The sequence below is a fragment of the Hipposideros armiger genome, unplaced genomic scaffold (assembly GCF_001890085.2).
Source record: "Hipposideros armiger isolate ML-2016 unplaced genomic scaffold, ASM189008v1 scaffold_449, whole genome shotgun sequence".
NCBI lineage: Eukaryota > Metazoa > Chordata > Mammalia > Chiroptera > Hipposideridae > Hipposideros > Hipposideros armiger.
In genome coordinates this window covers 791,232-809,529 of record NW_017731799.1, presented here as the reverse complement: position 1 = coordinate 809,529, position 18,298 = coordinate 791,232, and the positions used below count along the sequence as shown (strand labels likewise).

Here is an 18,298-nt window from a genome sequence, read left to right as displayed (position 1 = left end):
GCTGAATTTACATAATATGTGCTTGTAGGTTCACTGGCCATGACCTGCGATAGCTGGAATTGAACTTCCCTTTTCACTAAATGTCATTCCAAATTCCAGGCAGCATTTGGAAGCAAGAGCTGCTCTGCCTGTTGCTAAGTGGTTTTTTTTAGTACAATAAATTTGGTTTCAATCAAATGGAAGAAGCAAAGTGCTTACCTTAAATATCTAGGGTTCTTGCAGTGTACTTACTCCTAAATTCTATTTTCCTGTGAAGAGCAAGTTCACGCTGCATGCCCACCCAACACAGGACGCCAGGCTCTTACAAGTGGCTAATTTGATGGGCTTTTAGAAATGGCCATCTGCCAGCAGTGTCATTTAGAAGGTTGCTGGTCCTGAGGATGGTTGAAAATAATTTGTTTCCATCAACCTCTACAAAGTAGATTAGATGCTTGTGGGGCTTTACTTGCCCTGAAAGCAACAGAGTGCTAACAAAGTGGCCTTAAACCCATGGAAGAGAACAACCCTAGTGGAGATTGGAAATCAGAAGTGGCTCAATAAAAGGAAGGGGGGGTGAGGGCAGAATACAGGCTGGGGGTCAGGAAGGCCAGGGTTTGAATCTTAGCTTTATTCCTACCAACTGTGCGATATTCTTCAGCACCAGTATAACCTCATCTGTTATAATAACATGCAATTTGAATGTAAAAGTCATGCTCTTTATCTTTAAGACTTTTCTGTGCGGATCAGAGGAGATGAAACATATACAGGCACAAAGGAATTAGTTTAATTATTGTTAGATTAATTAGTAGTTTCCTCTTTAAAAAGGAAAATGTGCAAAAAGTTGTGCTGAAGGAAGCTTTCAAATTAGACTCTACCCTCACCAGCGACAGCGTAGGCTGCAGTGGGGCTGGCTGGCAGCAGGCGTGAGCTTTCGTGAGCAGCCGTCCAATGGCCAGAGAGTGATTGCCTCGCCCCGGAAGAGCGCAATGATAATACCAACATGGGCCAGTAAAGCGACGTCCTCCACAACTAGACTGAAGAACAAAAGGACAGCAACTTGCCTGTCCCCCTTCCCCAATTCCCCAACGCTGTTCCCCTCCCCCAATGCACCGATAAAACCTTTAAAAAAATAGACTCCACCCATATTTATGGCGTATCCACCAGGCTCAAGGTCCAGTGCCATCCCTTGTAGGAAATACAATGGGATGTAAGACACGTCTTTAATTTGGGGGAACTCAGAGTCTAACAGAGCATATAAGTAAATCGCTGCTAAGTCTGATCATGACCTCTCCCAACCCAAAACCTTCAGTGGCTCTCCAACACTTAAGAAAAAAAATTCCAACCCTTAGTATGGAGTTAATTCCTTTGTTTTCATCTGTAAAATGGGAATAACTGTTACGGGGAGTTGTGATCAGAGCTAATTTATGTAAAGCACCAATCAAAGAATCTTGTGTAAGGTAGCTACTCAATTAACAATTCATATTTATTATTATTACCATTATTATTAAATTGACCTATCTTTCCTCCCAACTTCCCATTATTCCAGCTCGCACGCCTTACACTGGACCCACACAGGTCCACAGCATTTCTCAAACACACACTGCCTTCTCCCTTCTCCTCACCTTTGTTCACTCGCCCTCAGGCGAAGGGAATGCCTTGTTCCCATCTCTGCCACTTGGGATCCTAGCCATAGCTCAAGGTCTAGCTCAAAATACCTCCTCCATGTCCTTACCACTCCCTAACTAGACCAAACATCTCCTTTGCATCCCCATCGCATTTTCTCACCTTCCCTAATTGAGCTCACCCATATGTAGCTCCTTCCCTAACTGATCATAAAACCATACATTCAGTTAGAAGGAAGGCACTACGAATAAAGTAAAGGCTGGAAAAAAATTATTACGAACTGAATAACTGTCTAAGTGAATACCACGAAAGTGACATGTTAACAGCTAACATTTTTTGAAAGCTTTATGTGCATTAACTCATTTCATTTTTACAACTCTGATAGATGCTGTTTTAATTTTCCCATTTCATGGGTGGATAAGCGGGGATCAAAAGAAGTTGAGTACCTTACTCAACGTTACACAACTATGAAGTGGCAGATTTGTATTTAAATCCAGGAAGTTTGCCTCATGAACCTGTGCTCTTAAACACTACATTATATTAGTTCCCAACAGCATGATAGCAATTTATTATGTACCACAAAAAAAAAATCTATGATGACTATAATCAATTTTCTCAGGGCTGGATTTTAAAACCTTGAGATCCATCAAGGTATTCTGTTCTGAATTTAGATCCTTCAAGTCTCATGCAAGTTGTCTTCTCCTTTGCAGTCTCCCTAATTGAGGCTACTATGCTTACAGACACTTTCGCTTGTGCTAACCAGTGCTACAGCCACAATATCACCACATGGACGCATATACATGGTCTGCAGAGGGCAGTTGAAGATAAGCACCTACTACATCGAGAAGCACCTGACACTGTAATGAAAACTACAGTAGTCTATTGCCTTCTTGGATTTTTGTCACTAGGTATTTAGGACGCTTTCGAGTACTGGCTCTCACAATAGAGTAATTCAACAGTTGGTACCTCCAGGTAAATGAAACGCACCAGTAACTGGAAAAGGTTCCAGCCCCATGGATGGTGCAGCAGAGACTAACTAAAGGTGAACTGTGAATCTGCAGTCATTCACCTGAGCCAGGGTAGGTTTCTTGATGGATCTTCTAAACAGCCAAAGGGTCAAGTTTTTAAATGAATGCAATGCTCAGAACAGATAAATAAAAAATTCAGCGAAGCTTCTTCACTGTGCACAATAGACAAAGATCAACTTATAGGAAATGCTGAGACAGTAGTCCACCAATACATGTTGTCGACTAGCCAATTTGTTAATTCATTAATCTAACAATAAATCAACTTTTATCATGATTTTATAGGCATGAAAACTGAAGGTTGGGTAAGGCTATCATGCAAAAAAATGGCAAATCTCAAATTGAAATTCTTTTCCAACTTACTGACTCTAAAACATTTATGGAAAAAATTTATATATAATATATTAGATAATATCTGGCATTAAATGATACTCTTGATGTCAAAATATTGTCTAAAACGATGCATAACTTGCCTCACACATTGATCACCATAAAAGCCCATGCTGAATTCCTTGCTTACAAGTGCAAATGATGATTTTTTTTCAGTGGCATTCTTATCATGTGATATTAAAAAACATCCTACTCTTCCCTTTGAAAAGGAACTTTTAAGGATGCCAAATTAATTTCGGAGATGACTTTTCACTTATTTAAGCCAAGATATTTTTTTTCCTTTGCTGTTTTAACCAAATAGAATTCTTAGAAATGAAAAAATAGTAACAAGTATATTCCTAGAGTTGAATAGCCTTTCAGAATTGAAAACATTATATCAATCCTTTAATGTTAGCTATCCAGTCTAGGCTTCTTACGTTCCCTTGAGGAAAAAAACCCAAAAAACATATTCATATTCTGCTGTCAGCATTAGATGAGTCATTTCTTTCGATTTCTGATTTGGCCAATATGATTTTTCATGACATAAAACAGTTTAAGAAGCAATTTCTAGTAACTTCACAAATGTGACTACTGAAAAGCTGAAGTGATTCAACCTGTTGTTAGAATTTTCAAATACTAAAAATTCTTTCTAGTAGTTTAATTAAAATGCCCTGATGTTGAATCCAACTACTTTTGTAAAAACTGTTTAATCAAAAAACTGTTTAATCTACTTTTTGCAATTTTTACAACACGGTAATTAACACAGCTTATCTGAAAAAAGATTAAATCTTAACTGAAGGATCACTTGTATATTTCTAAATGAGTTTTTTCCTTTCTTCTTACCCTCCATAAATATTTATGAAGCTATATTATGTGCAGGAATGGGCTTAATAACCAATCTCCACCCTCATGCGCCATCCACAAAGATATCTACATAAATAAAAACGTTCAATACAAAGTGCTAACACAGGAAAAGGAGACATTTCCATCAGGCCTCAATGAATGAGGAATTCACCTTGTAGAGAAACAGAATTTCATGCAGAAGAATCAACATGAAAAAAGGTATCGTTATTGAAATACATGGTATGTTTAGAAAGGAAGGACACTTGTGTGGAGAGATGGGAGGTATGGGAGATGAGATTTAAATGGTAAGTTGATGAATTCCTCAGGGTCCTGAATGTCATACAATGAAGTTCAAGTTTTACCTTGTAGGGAAGGGAAAGCTAACCAAATCCTTGCAATTTTTCCTTTCACTTCATCATATTCATTCATTACTATGGAAAATAATACCAAAGGGGTATTATTTTTAAAGAAAGAAGTACCAATCACTCTAATACTACAAACATCTTCATTTTTTGCTTTATTTCCCTCTAGTCTTTGTTGAGAGGCATATATTTTCATCATTACTTTGTAATCAATGTATATAGACAATTTTGAAGTATGAATTTTATAATTAACATTGTATCAGAAACACTTTTCCATACTTCCACCTGCTATCAAGGATTTTCAAGAGTGGGACTAATTCAACCAGACATTTTCTTTAGGAAGGTAATTCTCAACATAGTAGGATGAATGGAATACAGGAAAGAAAGACTTAAAGCCAGTGGCCTCTCTTGGAAGTGGCTGCAGTATTCCAGGCAAGTGATGCTAACGGACTGAAACAGAACAAGAAACAGAGTGAGCAGAACATAAAGTATTTAAGAGGCAAAACCACAGCATGTGGTCAAGAGATGAAGTATAGGAAGAGGAGAGAGTGCCCAGCATCAGTGTCTGGCTAGCTGCTGATCCCGTTTCTCTAAACAAGGAACCCACACAAGGGAAGACAGAATAGCGACAGGTATAGGTCAAGCTTCCAGTTGAAGGCACCTGTATAATATCCACTTGGAACCACGTGAGAGGAAGGTGGAAGCCAATGATCTTAAACTAGGAAGAGAAAGAGAGAGCAAGGTCAGGCATTAGAGCAGAGCTTGATAATGATACCACGATGTGATGATGCCTTCAGGGAGAGCCTGTGCAGTGACGAACGCTGGTGAGTTTCTTTCAGTTTTCACTCCATCAGTGTGCAAATGTGGCAGTTCAATTCTAAGTTCTTTTGATGCACAGCAAACACTTCCCTTCAGAGCTCTCAAAGTGTCACCAAGGAAGGGTACCTTCCAAGTAAATCAACATCTGTTTTGAGGATGCCTATTATAAAACAAGGCACTGCATTTCCTGAACCGGTGTGGTTTTACTCACAGTTATACCAAACCACACAGCTTCTCTGAAGAACTGATGCAATTATTAGCCTGTGATAGCATCAGCAAGAAGATCGAGTTATAACACGTTTCACAGAAGGCATGCTTGGTACTGCTTTACAGAGCATTGGCTTAGGTACATGATAGGTATCTAACTCCTCTAAGCTAGAAAGCACTTAAGGAGCTTTCTAATGATGGTCTTCAGGGAGGATACTGGACTGGCTCTTACTTATATCTGCCTTCCAAAAGCAGCGCCTATGATTTAGATGGCCGTTTGGAAATTCTGCAGTTCTCAAGGGTGCTTCATGGTAAACAATACAAGTGACACAGTTGCTAATCAGACAAATGCTCTTTTACAACCAGCTTTTCACTTTTCCAACCACAGATGGCTACTTGTAAGGAAATACTCCATGCACTGCTAAAGACCTCCAAAACAGCAATGCCAGCATCTAGGATTTTGCTAAAATCACACGCTTTACAATTTCTTTAATTTTGTCCCGAGTTATTCCTCTACCTTATAGCCTTTAACAAAGATTCAAAGACACTAATATCAACAAACTGTACATTTCTCTTCCATAGCTGATAGCCTCCTGCATCACAAAGCAGCCCTCACCCCCACCCACCCAACTGGAAGAAGCTATGCAGAGGAAAATCTAGTCAGGTCACTGTGAGGCACCTATTAAAAAGCCTCTTTTGCCCTTAACACTGCTTTGGGAACCATGCTGTTTATGCCTTTCCTTAGCTGAGAACATGAGAGAAGGCCCATTGCTAATCCGCTCAGTTACACCTTTCTGCTCCCTCCCATCATCAAAATCCAATGCAGACCCAGAAAAAGATGCTTTCCTGTCACTGTGCATGAATGTGCCTCTTAACACAAACTTAATTCAACATCGGCACGACTTCTCTAAGTAAAACTGTGACGAAGCAAGAGTAAAAAAAAAAATGTTGCAAAAAAAAAAAGGTTGAATGCGTTTGATTGTGGTTACCTTAACAGCGAATAAATTGCCAGATTATCCCACTTCTTCCTTTATAGACTGGCAAGGCTTCTGTGAATTTTTCGGTTTGGTTTCCAACTTGACCTGTCATATCCACTACCAGGGCTGCATCCACCAGCAAGGGCGTTCAGGAGTTGCACCAGAAGCAACGACACCCTGCCAATCTCTTCTGCATCAATCCAAGCCCAGACTTGCCCTCGCTGGAGCAAGCAGAGGAGGGAAGGAGGGAGCCCAGTGTCACCACTGCAGTCTAACAGCAGATTCGAATCCCAGATCTGCCCCTGCCACTGTGAGTGCTCTGATGCGTGTCCACTGCAGCTTAACTTTATCTCTTTCAGCAATGGGACTGCTCTCCTTCCACCAAAATTTACAACCTGTGAGACCTAACAGCAGAAAGAAATATCATTCAAAATAAACTGCCAAGGGAGCAGGTATGGCATTGGGAGCCCAGGATGGAGTTCCTAGGTTACTACAGCCCTGCTCCCATCCCCAGATCTTTCTCCCATCCTGTCGCTCCATCCCAGCTCCCTGTATCTGCTGTTCCTGCTATTATGAGACTTGGGCAGGGGCTACGCCATTACTAGGGACAGTCAGTGTCAGTGACTGAAGAGAAAGCTCTGTAAAAAGGTTTCCAGAAGAGCCTCGAACCTGGGGGAACACTACACATTTAGACAAAACAGGTTTTCTAAGGGTTCAGACAATAAGCTGACTTCACATCCTGAAAAGGCGAGGCAATTGAAGAGTGAATGCAACCATCATGGTTTGATGCCACTTACGCCAACAAGCCAATATTTCCTGAGCACCTACGATGTACTCAGACCTAGACCCTAGGCTGTTGGTGAGGAGGCAGAGAGGAGGATGAAGAAGTAGACAGTTGTTCGCAAACCTCAGTGTGCAACAGAGTTATCTGCGGTGAGTTTCTTGGGCTCAACATCCCCAGAAATTCTGACTCATCGAGCCTGGTGTTGCTGATTCTGCAACTTTAATACGTGCATCCAGGTGATTCTGATCAGGAGGCTGTGGGGCTAGACCGCCCTTGAGAGACATAGGGCTATGATCTGATTCCTGCCCTCAGGCAGTTTACAACCCAGACAGAGTGATGGTGACTACCCATAAAGCAACGCGTAGCCATATAAGCTTTTATGATGCAGGCTCTACGTGTTAGAGGAGTTCATAAAGAAAGATGGGCAGTGAAGTCCTGAAAGGAAAAGAAGTCTTCACAAGACCTTGTGAACGTGAGTCAGGTGTAGTGGTCAGGCAGGACTTGGATAGAAGAAGACAGCCCCATGGGATCTTCTTAACCAGAACCCCTGATTCTGCATGACAAGGTGGCCACAGCCTATGGCATACATGAAAATGAAGACATGGGATAGAAGACTGCTACCAAACAAGTAGCAAGGCTTCGTATGTTGAATGCAAGGAGGACAGTATCACCAGGAGTGTCATAAAACTGGCATTGCCAGATAGTATGATTTGCATTTTCATTCTGCCACATTCATGTGGTTTCCTGCACTTCATAATTTAACATTTGTAGGAGAAAAAAAATGCTGTTATGAAACCCAAATAATGCACCACTCTGGGGCCACCAGCCATTAGCTAACAAGATGTGTGAGCATCATTTAAAGTGTCATTCACAGCTCTGCTTCAGAAAGTGATCTTTAGTAAGAAAGGAAAATAAATTCTTATCAATGTAAAACAAGGTTTGAGCTTCTATGGGGTTCAAGGGCTGGCAAATAACCCATAACACAGAAGGAAAAAGTTAGATCCCCAACAGAAAAAGAAGGGGCAATAATTCAAAGGAAGCCTATCTCGTGTACTCAAATATTATAGTCCGCTAACACTGTGCCATGTTTTCTTCAATGCTACGAGGGATAAATTATTAACTGTAGATCCTGCAAGGCCCGCTTGGTCAATGGGCTGGTTCACAAAATTGGTGCCATCAGGGAGAAGGGACCCCCCCAGGTTCCTGACCCTTTCTTCCACACTAATCCAATGAGCCCCTCTGCAAATGATGACTTGCCAAGGGCACACAATAAATTCTGCTAAGCAAGAATTAAAGGGTATAATTATTCCATTAATTTCACTAGAGTGGACTGTTGAATTTTAAATTTGCATTCGACTGTGGCCACCATCGAGGCATGTCCTCGTACCAAGAGGACGAGTAAGTTTGTCAGGTCACCGAGACAGATGGCCAGAACTAGGCTTCCGTCTGAGGGCTCTGTTTCCAAGAAATACAATCAACTAGGCTGATAAGACTTTCTTGGAAGTCCGCATTATTTTGGTGTATAGTTTTGAATTGTTCATTTATAGTTTGGAGCATTTAAATTTCACTCCCAAATCAAGACTGCCGTTCAGGACATCATGCTTAGTTAAAAGGTGAACTCAATAAACATTTGTTGAACAGGACTTGGAGACTCCCAATGCCTCTCACCTTTGCCCATCTCAACATTTCACTACAGGGTCACAAACCTGCCATCAGATTGAACTCCTATCTCTTATATGATGAATGCCTTATGCTTTCAGTTAAAATGGAATTATCTGGAAATGTACTTTGTTTGCCACTTGTGTGTTTAGTTGTTTGGGTTTTTTGGGGTGTGTGTTTTTTTTCTCTTTTTGGTCTTTTTCTAAAGACAAGTGCATTCTACTCAGATCTTACTCTTCTGCACATTCCAGAAACAAACACACTAAGTAAATTTAGTTGCTTTCTTGGCTCTCCATCATTAGGACAACATTTTCTCAAACATCCTGTTGCTTGGGCTGTAGAAAAATAGCCATGCACTTGAATGAGATGTCCTGGGACACCAAATAAATGATGACTGATGAGATTTAAGGCTGATGAATGCCAAGTTCTTTGGATGACTTACCCAACACCATTTGTTTCAAGACCATTCATGCAGGCTGAAGTCCACGCTTTCTCTCTTGCTCATGGTCTGTAGCAGCAGTCCTTCTGAGGCCTCCAAATAAACTCTTTCATTTTGCTCCAGTATGCTGCAGTAAGACAAAACAAAACACCAAGTCAGAATGAAAATGCCAATTCAAGCAGTTCGTTGATATTCAGGGGGAAATCCCTGGCTTCTCTCAGAGGTATATTTTATAACTTCAAACAGGCAGGTTAATTACCAGAACGAAGTTATCGCACAGCTGATCTACATATGGTACCCTAAAATACTGGATGTGGTGAAGGAGAAAGAAAGGAAGAAACAAAGCACCTGCTGGGTGGGTAATGCGTCTTGAAAACTATGACATTCACCAGTGGGGACGTGCTTGTGAAATTTCAAGTTTACTAACTGAAGTAAGGAAATAAAGAAGGATTCATTATGTTTCCATAATGAGAGATACTAACATGCAGTTGATGGAGGGTAGAAAGTGAAGAAAGTTTTATTTCAAATTAAAATTCATCTGATTCTGCCCATTAAACTCAGACCGATAGGACTAATATGAATAGTTTTAAATAAAGGACTACTGGGAATGAACAATAACAAAAAATGAAGTATAAGAGAGAGAGGGAATTTTCCATTTTGCACTGCAAACAAGTAATTGATGGGTTTTCGTTCTGACTCTTGATAAATGTTGATAAAGACCTTCTCCACCCAAGATGGAAAGCAGCATTTACTTAACACACTGAATGTGAAATGAATGGTTAAAATATGCATGCCTCTACCCCCACTCAGAGCAGCTGATAAAGCCTACACATTAGAACTGTGTGTGACAAGGTCGCTCTGAAAAGTTCTCTTCTGCCTTGAGAGCTTAAAACCCTCACTTGTCACAGGGTGTTGTTCTAGCTTCACCTGATGCTCAGTCAAATCCACCCCACTGTTTGTTTTTTGACAGTGGCCATTTGAGAGCCTGGAACTGGTCTTCAAAAGATATTTGCATCCTTTTTTTAGCCTTTTATGTGCTCCTCCTCATCTATTTTGAAAGCCCATTGGAAGGCTGTCACCTAGTTCTCTAACTATATGACTGCTTCCTCCTTGCAACTCTAAACCCCGTATGTATCTCTACAGGTCTTGAGGCAATCGCCACAGACCTCGCATCAAATAACCTAGTTGTAAGAGAGAGGGGATGCTTTTATGCTTCACTAGATAGCTGTGTGAATAATCACTTCCTTGAAAGCTTTCTGAAGTTACTGCTTTACAGAATACCCAACATTCTTTAAAAGGACTTTGGGGGGCTGTATATATCTGTGGTTAAATTCATGTAGGCACTTAAAACTTTTGAGGAGGAAGAGAAAGATTGGCTAATGTTTACACAAGTGAGTTGAGATTAAGACCATTATATTTTCAGTCTGGCTGGAAGAGCCACTGCCTGAAAATGGCAGTCTTTTCTTTTCTTGATGCTATCAATACATGGGGTTGTAACAATTTTATTAGTTTTCTGAGCACTTTTCATGAAATGTAACGCAGCTCCCACTCAAATGTGTAACAGGAACATATTGATACAAATCAACACAAACCAGGAAGTTCAAAGAATGACAAATTATCTTTAGTTCACCGTTTTGGTAAAAACAGAATTTGGAGAGAGGAGGACAACTTAGGCAAGCCCACAATGAGTTATTGGCTGGTATCAGTCTTCTTTTACAAAAAATAAATTGCTGCATTTCTCTTATCTGTTACCAGCTCTATATCTTGATATTGTAGAATGGGAACTGTCTTTGTCACCCAGTCCAAATCTCTTCTGCAAATTAAGCTGCTGGCCCAGCGAGGGTGATGGACCTCATAAAGTCACACAGTCAGTTCATTAGTACCTTGAGTAGACTCTGGGTTTAATCACTCATGCCCGTTGACCTCTTACTGGACATAATGTTGTTGAATGTAATGTAATGTGGTGTTGGCTCGAAAAGTTTTTTAAAAAGCACAATTTCTCTCACAGTATTGAGACCTCTTCCTTTCTTTTTCTGTTTTGTTTTTGCCCTAAAGAAAGAAACTCATTTTTGGATTATATTCTTGTCACCAAATGGAGCAAAATCTATCTAGGAGAGGCAGAATGGCTCCAATATTAGCTCTGGGCCCTTCACCAGCTGGCTGCTCAAGTCTGATGTCCAGAGAGGAGCAAGGCTTATACTATTTGTAGAACAGGGGAAAAAAGGATGCATCCAAGTGACAAGATTTTCCATTCTTATCTCTATAGACATGAAGGTGTTAGAACTGATACATTTTGTGATTTATAGCGGACCTTCAATTACACATAGTTCCACAAGAATAAGAGAATGTTTATCAAAGAAAACCCCTGAAAAGTCTACACACCTCCTTTTAAGCAAGAATTTCACTATACTTCCCTTCTTCAGCCAACTTTTCAGCAGTGCTACTAATAACCAACAAAACAAACTGGCTTGAGTTTAATCTCCTTTGCCTACCCATTCTTGCTTGCCAGTTGAAGTTATAAATAGAGATAAGACCAAAAGCCCAGAAAGAAGACAAGAACACCAAGGGCCTAGGGCACTCATATATATGCCTGAACACTGAAAGTTACTATATAAACAAGGATTTCACTGCTGATGATATCCTTACATGGTTTTAACATTTGAGAGACATTTTTGTGATAATTTTCTGAATAGTTTACAAGCAGCCGCAGCAAAGTATAGTATATCAACATAAGTCAGAAACAGTTGCCTAAAAACCACAAGATTTTTCTTTAACCTTAGTTTTGCAGCTAACTAGATTTTTAAATTTAAGTCGCACTCTCTTAAGTAGAATTAGTTCCTTATCTGTCATATAATAAATGGACATAAGTCAATATTTTCCATAATTAACTCACAATTATTTAAGTTGTTTTTATATGTATTTGAGTATACCATACCAAATAAAATCTATAAAACACTATTGTATCTTATATGATCTACTAGGTACATCTTTATCCTAAAATACAACAATTAGACACAGGTTGCATAGAAAAAGACTAACAGATTCTTGGTAAAATATTACCTCAGTGGGGAATGGGTGTTCTATTCAATAAACAGTGTGGGGGAAATTAGCTCTTCATTTGGAAAAAGAGCTAATCACTTATTTTACACCATTCAGAAAACGAATTCTAGATAAATTAAATAAACACATCAATATGTGTTTATACATGTGTTTATACATGTATACAGTATTTATTATACTACATATAAATATTTTATACAAAATACAGAAAAATAATTTCATAATCATGAAGGGCCCTGTAGGCCATTGTAAAGACTTTGGCTTTTTACTCTTAAGTAGAATGGGAAGACATTAGGGAATTTTGAATGAAGTAGTAAAATGATCTATCTGCCCTATGTTTGAAAGGATCATTCTGTATGTTATGTGAAAAACAGACTGTAATGGACAAGGATGAAAACAGAGCTCTCATTAGGTACTGCAAAAATTTAGGTGAGACACCTAATTCATGGACTAAGGTGGTGACATTGAGGAAGAGGTACTGAGAAGTGGCAAGATTCTGGATAGATTTTGAAGGTCAAGTTGACAAGTGGTATAAGAGGAAAAAAAAACCATTAAGAAGGTTCCTTCCAAGTTTTAGGCCCAGTTATATCTAAAAATGGAGGCGCCATTCACCAAGGTGGAAAAGACTATGGGAGAAGCAAGTGTTATGCAGCTCCATTTTTCCATGTTAAGTTTAAGATGCCCATTACACATCCTAGCAAGATATCAAGTAGACAGTTGGATATATAAATTTGGAATTCACAGACATGTGGATAGCAAATATAAGTTAAAGCATGAGTTTCTGTCATAGGCAGCCTCCAAGATGGTCCCCAGTGAGCCCACATCTTGGTATTCCTGCCCTTGTATAGTCTCCCTTTGAATGTAGACTGGATTTCATGACTCCCATCTAGTAAAGAGAGTGCTGCAAAGATAATGCGATATCGTTTCCAAGACTGGATTACAAAATGACTATGGCTTGCATCTTGGGTGCTCTCCCGCATTTTCTCCTGGATTACTCATTCTGAGGGCAGTCGATGGCTAGGTTGTGAGGCCGTTCTGTAAGGAACCTATGTGGCCCACTAGCATCTGTATGAGTGAGCTTAGCTATCCTTCAGACGAGCCTGCAGCCCAATGGCTTGACTGCAACTTCACAAAGGCCTTGAGCCAGAGACACCCATCTGAGATGTGCCCTGATTCCTACTCACAGAAACGGTGAGATAATACATATTTGTTGTTCTAAGCCACCAAGTTTTAGGGTAATTTGTTACATATCAATCAATAATACCGTTATGGTATGCAAAGCACTGTTCCAGGAATTCTATGTGACTTTTTACAGTTGGAGAAACTGAGTCACAAAGATGTTGCATCACTGCCCAACACCACACATATATGGGAGAGGTGGGACTCAAACTCAGGCTGTCTGACTCCAGAACGTAGGCTCTTAATGCTCCACGACAAGATCCCCCTTAGAATAACCTTTTCTCCCACTTCAGATGTGCATACCTGAAACGTGGCTTTCTGCTGCAGACAGTGTTAACATCACAGAGTTTATACAAACAATGGCCCATGTTCATCTTCACCAAACTTCTTAACCTGCCACATAGCTCTATAATTCTATTTTTGATATCCTGAATATACTACAATCTATACTCAACTGTCAAAGAAGATGGAAAGGTGGTTTCCTGGTGTGTGAAGAGTAATCTCAGTCTTGTTCTTTAATTTCAGCCTGATAAATCTGGTTGATTTAACTATGAGAGAATTTCCAGCAATTTACAAGTGCTCTAATACATATTCCTATAGACTGAGCATCACTTTAGATATGTAAAGAGTTCTCCCTAAAGCCACTCAGTGGTGAAAAAACAACACAATATTGAATAAGACAGCCCCAGTAATTTCTGCTTGAATTGTTTTTAATAATAAGGGCAGTTGGCAATAGAAAGTCACAATGGATTCAAACAGTATTAAGTTTTAAAGTAGGAACTGGCCAAGACCGAACCATAAAAAATAAAATTAAAAAAAAAGCTTTTGAACTATATAAAATACAATGGCTACTGCCCCTTTAATTATTATAACGAATTAAAACATTTCCATTCTTTCCCTGTCACAGACACATGACACAGAAAAAGCAAAAGAAATTATTTCTGCACTTCTGCCTTGATACAAATTCAGAATGGCACTGCTGTCAGAAAGGAACTGTTGCTGGTTATTTTATCACTTTATTTTTTAGGAGAGGACGGCCCATCAAGTAGTAGTTAGGAACGTGTTCATCATCCATTTGGTGGACTGCTTTTGTTTTAACTGTTAGGATTGTGCCCACAACCTATGAAACGCAAAGAACAGGAAAGAAAGAATCATTAAAAAAAACAAAACCCACTGCCATTTATAAACCTTTCTGCTACAAAAAGCAACTGTGTTTTATAGGCATGTGATGCATCACCAAAGGTATTTTTTTTTTGCTGTTTAAAAATACCAAGTAGTAGTAATAGCTCCACAGCTAGGCTGCGAGGACTTAACCTGCAATTTGGGCAATTTGTGCGTGGATGGGATCATTTTGTTTTATGACACAGGAGCAGATGCTCCTCATTAACACACAAAAATGTCTCAAACAGAGTTTTACAAACATATGAGTTTGGAAACATAAGTAAAAACAGCTTTGAAGATTATAGGCAAAATAGCATAATAAAATGAAGTATGAGTTGTTTTATTTTTAAAAAGAGAGTAAGTCAGATTAGTTGGTAAACTTTCACGGGCCTTCCTCTAAATAAAATATGGATTTGAAGGAAAATACCTGCTGAATCTTGCCTTTCATTTTGGAAAACTGGGGAGAGAGCAGCACATACCATATTACCACCCAGTGTATTCAGCGGGATGCTATAGTCCACTGTGAAACATTATGTTATGCTAAAAATAAAAGGATAAAAAAGGTTGAAATAAATTTGGGGAGCACTTTGAGGGACTTTGGTGATTTAATATATATTGTAAATCTCTAAGAGGGGAGAAAGCATTCATTTTGGCCCAAAATATGGTTGACCACAGAACACTTTTCCAGAAGAAATAAGCAGCCAGTAGACATGCACCGGCCAGAATCTACCCTAGTAAGCAATACACTAGTCCAGCGGTTCTCAAACTTATTGGTCTCAAGTCCCCTTTATACTCCTAAAATGTCTTGAGGACCCCAAAAATCTTTTAACTAGATAATTATATTTAACAATATTTATTGTATTAACAATTAAAACTGATGGAATTTAAAAATATGTAGTAATTCATTTAGTACAAACAATAATGTGCTGTTGCATGTTACATAAGATAACATATCTTTATGAAAAAATAACACATTTTCCAAAACAAAGAAAGTGTGAAGAATGACACTGATTTAAATTTTTGCATATCTCTTTATTGCAAATCTTTTGCATATCTCCTTAATAGAACACAGCTAAACTCTCAAATGTGTCTCTGAATTCAATTTGCTGTGTGTGATATGTTGTCTGGTAGAAGTATAGGGAGAAAATGTGGCTTTCACTTTCAGCTAATTGTAGAAGTTCTTCTTTCACATTACACCAAAACTTGACAAGTGATAGTTGCTTAAAGGACAGTGGCAATGTGGAATTGGAAACATCAATTAACTACTTGTAGTCTTTTATATTAAATTCATTGGCTCATCTTGCACTTTGAATGGATCTTTTACCATGCATGATTTTGTGACACCAGGCAAGGGTCATTTGGAAAATAATATAAATTCACTGAATTATGCAGATCTTCCAAATGAGGACACATTTCACTGAGAAAACATCATCACACATCATGGAGCCTCTGAAAAACTCCACAGTACACGTGTGAGAAAATGGAAATGAAATTCGGTAAACAATGTCTTAGTACTGTTATAGAAATAGTTTAACCTTGCAGAACCTCGCCTATCCAAAAAGGTCATAGGAGTTCTCAAAGTGAGAACAGCTGACTAAGCTGACCTTTTAAGCTCTACAGACCCCTGTTCCAGATCAGTTTCCTTCTTGTCCTTGGCCTCTGCAAGTCTAGCCAGCTCTACCTCTCTAGTGACCAATGGGTTCAACCCAACAAGGGCTGTTTACCCAGGCTGGCCCTGTCCATGACAGAAACCATGAGGGGACCATAGGACAGGGTTAGCTGTGAAGAAAACATCTGTTTACTTGGATTTCTACCAGGTAAGAATCTGTGAAAAGTGTACGTTTTAGACTTCTTTAGCAAACACTTTCTTCCAACTCAAGTTTTAATAACCTAGTTAGGGTTTGTTTTAACTGAAGACAGTGAACTTTTTAAGTACCCTGAAAGAGATTCAGAAAGATCTGTTTTACGAAATAAGTTAATGAAGTAACTATTGTTAGGGCTCTGAATGTTAGAGACCTTGACTTGACGTTAGGTTTCTAAATGTTAGGTCTCAGAGACCTTGAGTTACAGACAGAATCATGTCTACAAGAAAACAACAAAATGTCTGTTGGCCTGCACCTGCAGACAGAACCCAGCTTGCGATAACAGAAAATGCCCCCGAACAGCTACTGGCTTACAGGCAGTCAACACTGTCTGTTCAAACAATGCTACCCTGTCATCACCGCCCCTATATAACCCTCCTCACCCCCTCCCCCGGGGCTGCAAGTCTTTAGACGTGCAGCCATATTTGCTCAGCCCGATAGACTCTCTCTTAATAAAATAGGCTTTCTTAAACTTTCTTAACTTGCTTGACTGTGCGCATTCCTTTACCAGCCAACTTATCAACTATCTGATTATAAACCATTATCTATTTAAGAACTAAAAAAAAAAACTATTAAACAACACTGGTTATCTTTGGGTGTTAATGTATACATGCAATAATAATAATAGTTAATATTTGAGTGTTAAACCCTAAAATTACATTATCTCCTTAAGCCTTACAACCATCCTAGCCAATGAACACTTTCATTATCCTATTTTTAACAAATGATGAAATGGAGGTGAATGGAGCTGAATAACGTACTCAACAGACTAAATAACTAAGTGACAGATTCAGGACTCTAACTCCTATTTCTCTGACACCAAAGATTCTCTCAGTTCACTATTGCTGCCTTGTTTCACATTAACAGTTTACTGAACTCCTCTGGCAGTTACAGAAGTCCCCCTTATCGGGGGAGGATATGTTCCAAGACCCCCAGTGGATACCTGAAACCGCAGACAATTCTGAACTCTACACTGTATTTTTCTTATACATATATACCTGTGATAGCTTTATTTATAAATTAGGCACAGTAAGAGATTAACAATAACTAATAATAAAACAATTATAACAATATCCTATAATAAAAATTATGTGAATATGGTCTCGCTCTCCCAAAATATCTTATTGTACTGTAGTCACCCTTCTTCTTGATGATGTGAGATGATAAAATGTCAAACCTGTTCTTGAATCTGTATAACTATCCCTAAGTAAGGGATACAATAAAGGACTTGGTGTCATTCATTTCAGGGGATCCCTTCATAAAGTCTTCCTATAGGCTCAGTGCTGTCGTACCACATTGCCATCAATCAGAACATGTTTTTTGTTCATGTCTTCTTCCCACAAGTTTAATGCCTTTACCATCTTAAGTTACCATGCACTGTGGCAATAAGTTTTGTAGTTCAAGGTGCAACAGCAAAACTAACACGAGTATCTTTTTCTTTCTTCACAATTTCATGGATAGAAGATTTGTTTTACCATAGATCTTAGCAATCTCAGCATATGATATTTTTTCTTTATCAAGTCAAGGACTTTCACCTTTTCACTTAAAGGAAGCACTTTATGACTTCTCTTTGGCATATCCAAATTGCCAGCATCACTCCTCTTGTTCTTTGAGGCCGTCAGTAAGTAAATAAGGGCTACTTGAACACAAGCACTGCGATACCAAGACAGTCCATCTAATAACCAAGATGGCTACAAAGTGACTAACGGGCAGGAGCGTCTACAGCGTGGAGACACTGGACAAAGGGACGATTCATGTCCCAGATGGGACAGGACAAGACAACATGAGATTTCATCATGCTACTTAGGACGGCGTGCCATTTAAAATTTATGAATTTTTTATTTCTGGAATTTTTTACCATGGTTGATCCTGAGTAATTGAAACCATGGAAATTGAAACCGCAGATAACAGGGGACTACTGTAGTCCCAAAAAATCATGAAATATCCTCT

The 18,298-nt window shown here is 39.1% G+C and overlaps 1 protein-coding gene across 9 annotated transcripts in view; it reads right to left on the bottom strand.

Moving 5' to 3' along the window:
• Positions 1-18,298, bottom strand: part of ATXN1 (ataxin 1) — a 428,550-nt gene that overhangs the window by 327,462 nt on the left and 82,790 nt on the right. For all 9 annotated transcript variants that reach the window (XM_019665723.1, XM_019665726.1, XM_019665725.1 and 6 more), the window contains one exon: positions 9,090-9,213. The gene's annotated coding sequence lies outside the window, so the exon portion shown is untranslated. The remainder of the gene's footprint in view (positions 1-9,089; positions 9,214-18,298) is intronic.